This window comes from Bufo gargarizans, unplaced genomic scaffold, assembly GCF_014858855.1.
Source record: "Bufo gargarizans isolate SCDJY-AF-19 unplaced genomic scaffold, ASM1485885v1 fragScaff_scaffold_685_pilon:::fragment_4:::debris, whole genome shotgun sequence".
Taxonomy (NCBI): Eukaryota; Metazoa; Chordata; class Amphibia; order Anura; family Bufonidae; genus Bufo; species Bufo gargarizans.
The window spans coordinates 188,332-197,735 of NW_025334164.1; positions in this window are offsets into that span (position 1 = coordinate 188,332).

A 9,404-nucleotide genomic window follows, 5' to 3' on the forward strand; every position below is an offset into this window, starting at 1 on the left:
TGATGACAGTCTTCACTGTGTTCCATGGTATATCTATTGCCTTGGAAATTCTTTTGTACCCTTCTCCTGACTGATGTCTTTTAAGGCCTCATGCACACGACCGTTGTGTGTATCCGTGGCCGTTGTGCCGTTTTCCGGTTTTTTTTTCGCGGACCCATTGACTTTCAATGGGTCCGTGGAAAAATCAGAAAATGCACCGTTTTGCAGCCGAGACCGTGATCCGTGTTTCCTGTCCGTCAAAAAAATATGACCTGTCCAATTTTTTTGATGGACAACGGTTCACGGACCCATTCAAGTCAATGGGTCCGTGAAAGAACACGGATGCACACAAGATTGGCATCCGTGGCCGTAGGTTACTTTCATACAGATGGATCCGAAGATCCGTCTGCATAAAAGCTTTTTCAGAGGTGAGTTTTCACTTCGTGAAAACTCAGATCCGACAGTATAGAAGCTTCATACTTACCTGCGAGCAGCGATGTCTGTGACCGGCCGGGAGCTCCTCCTACTGGTAAGTGACAGGTCTGTGCTATAGGCAATGCGCCGCACAGACCTGTCACTTACCAGTAGGAGGAGCTCCCGGCCGGTCACAGACATCGCAGCTCGCAGGTAAGTATGAAGCTTCTACAAATTGCTAAGCAACCATGGCAACCGGGACTGCAGTAGCGTCCCGGTTGCCATGGTTACCGATCGGAGCCCCAGCGATTACACTGGGACTCCGATCGGTAATCTCCACTGCCTCCAATGAAAGGGGGGGCGATTTTAATTAGGAGGGGGAGGGAGGGGAGAGGGCCCACTGGCCACTAATGAGTTATCTACAGCGGAGGGAGGGGGGCCCACTGTACACCAATGAGTTAACTACAGGGGAGGGAGGGGGGGCCCACTGGACACCAATGAGTTAACTACAGGGGAGGGAGGGGGGGGGGGGCGGCCGCACTGGCCACCATTGAGTTAAAAACAGGAGGGGGGGGGGTCTGCCCCCTGCTGCCTGGCAGCACCTGCCAGGCAGCAGGGGGCAGTCATGTACACAGTTTTTCAGTATATTCTACCCTGAAGCGTCCCCATCACCATGGGAACGCCTCTGTGTTAGAATATACTGTCAGGTCTGAGTTTCACGATCTAGCTCATATCCGACAGTATATTCTAACATAGAGGCGTTCCCATGGTGATGGGGACGCTTCAAGTTAAAATGTTCGGGTGTCCACTTGTGAGCTCCGTTTGAAGGGGCTCACAAGCGGACCCGAACGCTTCCGTCCAGCCCTAATGCATTCTGAGTGGACGCGGATCCGCTCAGAATGCATCAGTCTGGCAGCGTTCAGCCTCCGCTCCGCTCAGCAGGCGGACACCTGAACGTTGCTTGCAGCGTTCGGGTGTCCGCCTGGCCGTGCGGAGGCGTGCGGATCCGTCCAGACTTACAGTGCAAGTCAACGGGGATGGATCCGTTTGAAGATGACACATTATGGCTCAATCTTCAAACGGATCCGTCCCCCATTGACTTTACATTGAAAGTCTGGACGGATCCGTCTGAGGCTATTTTCACACTTAGAAATATTTTAACAATATAATGCAGACGGATCCGTACTGAACGGAGCCACCGTCTGCATTATATGAGCGGATCCGTCTGAGACTCCTGACTTTACATTGAAAGTCAATGGGGACGGATCCGTTTGCAATTGCACCATATTGTGTCAATGTCAAACGGATCCGTCCCCATTGACTTGCATTGTAATTCAGGACGGATCCGTTTGGCTCCGCACGGCCAGGCGGACACCAAAACAACTTTTTTTTCATGTCCGTGGATCCTCAAATCAAGGAAGACCCACGGACGAAAAAACGGTCACGGATCACGGACCTACGGACCCCGTTTTTGCAGACCGTGAAAAAATACTGTCGTGTGCATGAGGCCTAACAATGAGATCCCTCTGATGCTTTGGAAGCTCTCTGTGGACCATGGCTTTTGCTGTGGGATGCGACTAAGAAAATTTCAGGAAAGAGCAACTAGAGCAGCTGAACTTTATTTGGGGTTAATCAGAGGCACTTTAAATGATGGCAGGTGTATGCTGACTCCTATTTAACATGATTTTGAATGTGATTGCTTTATTCTGAACACAGCTACATCCCCAGTTATAAGAGGGGGTGCACACTTATGCAACCACATTATTTTAGTTTTGTTTGTTTTCTTCCCTCCACCTAAAAGATTTTTATTTTTTTATTTTATTGAGTGGTACAGTTTATAGGTCACATTAACCACCTCCCGACCGCCTAACGCACGGATGCGTCCGAAAGATGGTTGATTTACTCCTCCTGGACGCATCCGTGCGTCATCTCGCGATAGCCGAGATTTCCTGTGAACGCGCGCTCACAGGAACGGAAGGTAAGCGAGTGGATCTCCAGCCTGCCAGCGGCAATCACTCGCTGGCAGGCTGGAGATGTGATTTTTTTTAACCCCTAACAGGTATATTAGACGCTGTTTTGATAACAGCGTCTAATATACCTGGTCCTCTGGTGGTCCCTTTTGTTTGGATCGACCACCAGAGGACACAGGCAGCTCAGTAAAGTAGCACCAAACACCACTACACTACACCCCCCCCCCCCCCCCCACTGTCACTTATTAACCCTTTATGAACCCCTGATCACCCCATATAGACTCCCTGATCACCCCCCTGTCAGGCTCCATTCAGAGGTCCGTATGATTTTTACGGATCCGCGGATACATGGATCGGATCCGCAAAACACATACGGACATCTGAATGGAGCCTTACAGGGGGGTGATCAATGACAAGGGGGTGATCACGCATATAGACTTCCTGATCACTTCCCTGTCATTGATCATCCCCCTGTCATTGATCACCCCCCTGTAAGGCTCCATTCAGACGTCCGTATGATTTTTACGGATCCGCGGATACATGGATCGGATCCGCAAAACACATACGGACATCTGAATGGAGCCTTACAGGGGGGTGATCAATGACAAGGGGGTGATCACGCATATAGACTTCCTGATCACTTCCCTGTCATTGATCATCCCCCTGTCATTGATCACCCCCCTGTAAGGCTCCATTCAGACATCTGTATGATTTTTACGGATCCACGGATACATGGATCGGATCCGCAAAACACATATGGATGTCTGAATGGAGCCTTACAGGGGGGTGATCACCCATATAGACTCCCTGATCACCCCCTGTCATTGATCACCCCCCTGTAAGGCTCCATTCAGACGTCCGTATGCGTTTTGCGGATCCGATCCGTGGATCCGTAAAAAATCATACGGACGTCTGAATGGATCCTGACGGGGGTGATCAATGACAGGGGGGTGATCACCCCATATAGACTCCCTGATCACCCCCCTGTCATTGATCACCCCCTGTAAGGCTCCATTCAGACTTCCGTATGCGTTTTGCGGATCCGTAAAAAATCATACGGACGTCTGAATGGAGCCTTACAGGGGGGTGATCAATGACAGGGGGTGATCACCCCATATAGACTCCCTGATCACCCCCCTGTCATTGATCACCCCCTGTAAGGCTCCATTCAGACATTTTTTTGGGCCCAAGTTAGCGGATTTTTTTTTTTGTTTTTGTTTTTTCTTACTAAGTCTCATATTCCACTAACTTGTGTCAAAAAATAAAATCTCACATGAACTCACCATACCCCTCACGGAATCCAAATGCGTAAATTTTTTTAGACATTTATATTTGAGACTTCTTCTCACGCTTTAGGGCCCCTAAAATGCCAGGGCAGTATAAATACCCCACATGTGACCCCATTTCGGAAAGAAGACACCCCAAGGTATTCCGTGAGGGGCATATTGAGTCCATGAAAGATTGAAATTTTTGTCCCAAGTTAGCGGAATGGGAGACTTTGTGAGAAAATACAAATAAAATCAATTTCCGCTAACTTGTGCCAAAAAAAATAAAAATTCTAGGAACTCGCCATGCCCCTCATGGAATACCTTGGGGTGTCTTCTTTCCAAAATGGGGTCACATGTGGGGTATTTATACTGCCCTGGCATGTTAGGGGCCCGAAAGCGTGAGAAGAAGTCTGGGATCCAAATGTCTAAAAATGCCCTCCTAAAAGGAATTTGGGCCGCTTTGCGCATCTAGGCTGCAAAAAAGTGTCTCACATGTGGTATCGCCGTACTCAGGAGAAGTTGGGGAATGTGTTTTGGGGTGTCATTTTACATATACCCATGCTGGGTGAGATAAATGTCTTGGTCAAATGCCAACTTTGTATAAAAAAAATGGGAAAAGTTGTCTTTTGCCAAGATATTTCTCTCACCCAGCATGGGTATATGTAAAATGACACCCCAAAACACATTGCCCAACTTCTCCTGAGTACGGCGATACCACATGTGTGACACTTTTTTGCAGCCTAGGTGGGCAAAGGGGCACATATTCCAAAGTGCACCTTTCGGATTTCGCAGGCCATTTTTTACACATTTTGATTGCAAAGTACTTCTCACACATATGGGCCCCTAAATTGCCAGGGCAGTATAACTACCCCACAAGTGACCCCATTTTGGAAAGAAGACACCCCAAGGTATTCCGTGAGGGGCATGGCGAGTTCCTAGAATTTTTTTATTTTTTGTCGCAAGTTAGTGGAATATGAGACTTTGTAAGAAAAAAATAAAATAAAATCATTTTCCGCTAACTTGTGACAAAACTCACTATATGAACTCACTATGCCCGTCAGCGAATACCTTAGGGTGTCTACTTTCCGAAATGGGGTCATTTGTGGGGTTTTTCTACTGTCTGGGCATTGTAGAACCTCAGGAAACATGACAGGTGCTCAGAAAGTCAGAGCTGCTTCAAAAAGCGGAAATTCACATTTTTGTACCATAGTTTGTAAACGCTATAACTTTTACCCAAACCATTTTTTTTTGCCCAAACATTTTTTTTTTTTTATCAAAGACATGTAGAACAATAAATTTAGCGAAAAATTAATATATGGATGTCGGTTTTTTTTTTTGCAAAATTTTACAGCTGAAAGTGAAAAATGTCATTTTTTGCTAAAAAATCGTTAAATTTCGATTAATAACAAAAAAAAGTAAAAATGTCAGCAGCAATGAAATACCACCAAATGAAAGCTCTATTAGTGAGAAGAAAAGGAGGTAAAATTCATTTGGGTGGTAAGTTGCATGACCGAGCGATAAACGGTGAAAGTAGTGTAGTGCAGAAGTGTAAAATGTGGCCTGGTCATTAAGGGGGTTTCAGCTAGCGGGGCTGAAGTGGTTAAAGGTGGAAAAAAGTTCTGAAACGATTTATCTTTGTCTCTTTTTTTTACATCACAGAAACCGGACATTTTAACAGGGGTGTGTAGACTTTTTATATCCACTGTGTGTGTGTATATAATATATATACATACATACACACATATACACACACGGCCCTCAAGTTACAATATTAATTGGTTCCAGGGCAACTTTTGTATGTGGAAACCATTGTAACTCGAGTCCATAGCTCTATGGAAAACATGTAATTGGTTTCAAAGCCATAAAATGTCATCACAAAATAAGAAAAAAAATGAAGATTCAAGAAAACGAATCGGATAATTAAAGGGAACCTGTCACCAGGATTTTGGGTATAGAGCTGAGGACATGGGTTGCTAGATTACCGCTAGCACATCCGCAATACCCAGTCCCCATAGCTCTGTGTGCTTTTATGGTGTAAAAAAAACTATTTGATACATATGCAAATTAACCTGAGACGAGCCCTATCCCTTAGATGAGTCACGTACAGGACTCATCTCAGGTTAATTTGCACACAGAGCTTTGGGGACTGGATATTGCAGATGTGCTAGTGGCCATCTAGCAACCCATGTCCTCAGCTCTATACACAAAATCCCGGTGACAGGTTCCCTTTAATACGGATAAAGCAAGCCCTTGCATATAACAGGCTGAAAGCTGAAAATCACTTTCTATATGAGGACAGGAGCTTCTTTAGTGTCCTGTATAGTGCACAGTATACCAGAAATATAACATGGAGCCGCCCTCTGAATGAGCAGCTCATCCTGGCCTAGACAGGGCAGTACAGGACATGTAGTACCGCACTGTACTGTACAGCGGAGATACTATGTAGACCACCAGTACAGGCGACTTACTAGAGAAATGTCCATGCTGATTGATTGGATTCTGAGGCGTTGTATATAGTCCAGGAAAGACCACTGTAAGTTGAAAATATTGTATGCAGAGAATAGGTCTGCCCTTTCCCAGTCACTGCAGGAGAATCAGACTGGGAGAGTTTAAGGAGATATATATATATATATTTTTATTTTATTTTTGTTAAATGTATTACTTAAAACTAGAAATGGGAAAATTCTACAAAACTTTCTCATTTTTCTCTAAAAATTAAAATTTACAGTGTTTTGGTGCCATATGGAAGCACAGTCTATGCCACAAGAACAAAAAAAAGATGTACCCTTAGAATATATTTGCTTTGAAAAGGGGTTAAAGAGGAGATGTCACCCCCTGACATGGCTGTTTTAGAAACTACTTGCATTCCCTATGTAATAAACAATTCTGGAGCATCTATTCTTATGCCTCTATGATGTGCCGTTCCTTTATTATTCCCGGTAAAAGTTACGAATGAATTGCTTGCAATGATGGTCCAGATGGGTGTTTCTTTCCAGTTGGGGTGTGTCACTGCACGGTCTGACATTATCCAATCAGTGCTGCCAGTGTTGGTCTGTTCAGGGACACACACCCCAACTGGATCCGACAGGGTGAACAGCCTGTTGGATCCGTCCTGCCGCAAGTGTGAAAGTAGCCTAACCCTGGTGTGGATCTTCTTTGCAAGCATCTAGCAATTTATTCTATAAAGAATAATAATGGAACGGCACATCATAAGCATAAGAACGGATGCTCCAGAATTGTTATCACATGGGGAATGCAAGTAGTTGCTAAAACAGACATGTCAGGAGAGGGGACAGCTCCTCTTTAAAGGGGTTAAACAAAAAAAGACACTATGGGGGTCATTTATCAAACTGGTGTAAAGTAGAACTGGCTTAGTTGCCCATAGCAACCAGATTCCATCATTCATTTTCGACAACTCCTTTGGAAAATCTCACATCTCCCTCTTGTTACTAAATACCAAATATCAATAACCACAAGAAATATCAAAAAGTATATAGACTTTATTAATTCACAGCTGTACAAAAAGTGTTAGAAAACGCCCATTAAAGGGAATCTGTCTCCACCTGCCAAGGAGTCCCCATATTCATGAGCTCACGACTCTCCCCGCCCACCTGCCTATGATTGGCAGTTTTATTCCCCATATGAATCAGTAGCAGGTGGGCGGGGACAGCCATGAGCTCATGAATATGGGGACTCATTGGCAGACGCTGGAGCTGTTCAATACAAGATTTTGGCAAAAAGTCTGGATCAATTAAAGAAAGTGGCCCAGCATCTTAAGACCTGTCACTAGTTTATGTACCTCGCAGTCACTGGAGCCAGTGGGGTTGTCAGTCACCTTGACAAACCTCATGGATGATGTATTTGCTATTGATCGTGGGACCTAAGGGTTTAAATGACTGGGATCGTAAGTGTCTGCTACCAGTTATTGTGGAAGGTCCATGTCTGTCCGCTACGGATCCCCATGGCGTTCATGTACCGCTGAGGAAAGTGGTTGATCTCCTTTGTGGTGCAGTGTGCGAGTTCAGGTCTCCACTGCCAGAGGATCCAGTCATACAATATGGAAAGAGGTGACCACACTCCAGACCTATGTGATGACGACGTTTCATTTTATGATGGTTCCATTTAACATTAGGTCTTGTAACAATATTTCAAAAGTATAGTTTTTCAGGCTCCAAGCAGCATTAACAATCCATAAAAAGCTTAAAGGCTATGGACACCTTTGGGGGCATTTTGTTTTATCATTGCATTTCATTCATTTTAGGCTAAAAATCATTTTTTCCTGAATAATTCTCACTACAGCTACAGGCTATTGCTCTCTGCCAGAGCTGCCCTGATAGCTCGATCTGTAGCCCTTACCTGTGAATTCCTGACAGCTCCTAAACACTCATTCTAGCTAAATTCTTATCAAACTGCATGCAGCCGAACAGCGTCTGTACAGCTCTGTGCTAAGGAACCATGCAGGCAGGTAAACAGCGTCTGTACAGCTCTGTGCTAAGGAACCATGCAGGCAGGTAAACAGCGTCTGTACAGCTCTGTGCTAAGGAACCATGCAGGCAGGTAAACAGTGTCTGTACAGCTCTGTGCTAAGGAACCATGCAGGCAGGTAAACAGCGTCTGTACAGCTCTGTGCTAAGGAACCATGCAGGCAGGTAAACAGCGTCTGTACAGCTCTGTGCTAAGGAACCATGCAGGCGGGTAAACAGCGTCTGTACAGCTCTGTGCTAAGGAACCATGCAGGCAGGTAAACAGCGTCTGTACAGCTCTGTGCTAAGGAACCATGCAGGCAGGTAAACAGCGTCTGTACAGCTCTGTGCTAAGGAACCATGCAGGCGGTTTCATAGCCCTTTTGCACCGGTTACCACCAGGTCAGGGTGAGGTCAGGTCAGATGCTTCTGCAGTCCTCTGAACAGAGCGGTCAGAGATGCCACCTTTCTTCACTGTGTAATCTGACCAGTTGCAGTTCTAACCCCTGTATTTAGTGGGATGCTGGAGTGTTCGTTCCCCTGCATATTACTAATCAGGAGGTACTTGGTGGCTCCTGCCTACCATCAATCTCATTCTGCTGTCAGAAGATTATGGGGAAAATGCTGGATCTGGTTCTGTAGTCTCGCTACAGCAGATAACTACCACCCCAGCACCGCTTAGGGCCCCCACCAATAGAAACAGCTAAGCACAGCAGATACAGTAAGCCAGGACCTAATGTTCCAGTTACACTGGTTTGACCACTGGCAGGAGTTTTGGCCTACTAGAGGCCGCATCAGGATGTAACTAGATTTGGAAAAACAATTGTTTTGTAAAACTGCTAAATCATATTTGTGCTTCACTTGGACAAGTCTACAGTGAGGGCGACATTACTGCTGATAATCCACTAGATTCTTATTTCACGCTTTTCACCCATTTCCCTCTGAGCTGTGTGTAGATATAATGCCCCCCCACTGTAATGACAGTATATACCATATTTTTCACCCTATAAGACGCATGAATGTCAGTGTGTCTTACGGGGTCAATACTAATGAGCACATCCATTATGGAATGGCTCATTAGTACAGAAGGACCGAGAAGCGGTGAATGCAGCTGTCCCCAGGCTCTGTACTCACCGCTTCCTGGTCCTCGGCCGCTCACTGTGTTGTGATTGCAAACATTGTGAGGACATCGGCGTGCTGTGACCTCATGCAGTGTTCGTCGGGTCACAGCACAGCAGGAAGAAGAGCGCTGGATGTGAGGAGCGGCAAGGTTTTTTTTTTTTTGGTTTTTTTTTATCTGAGCATGGGAG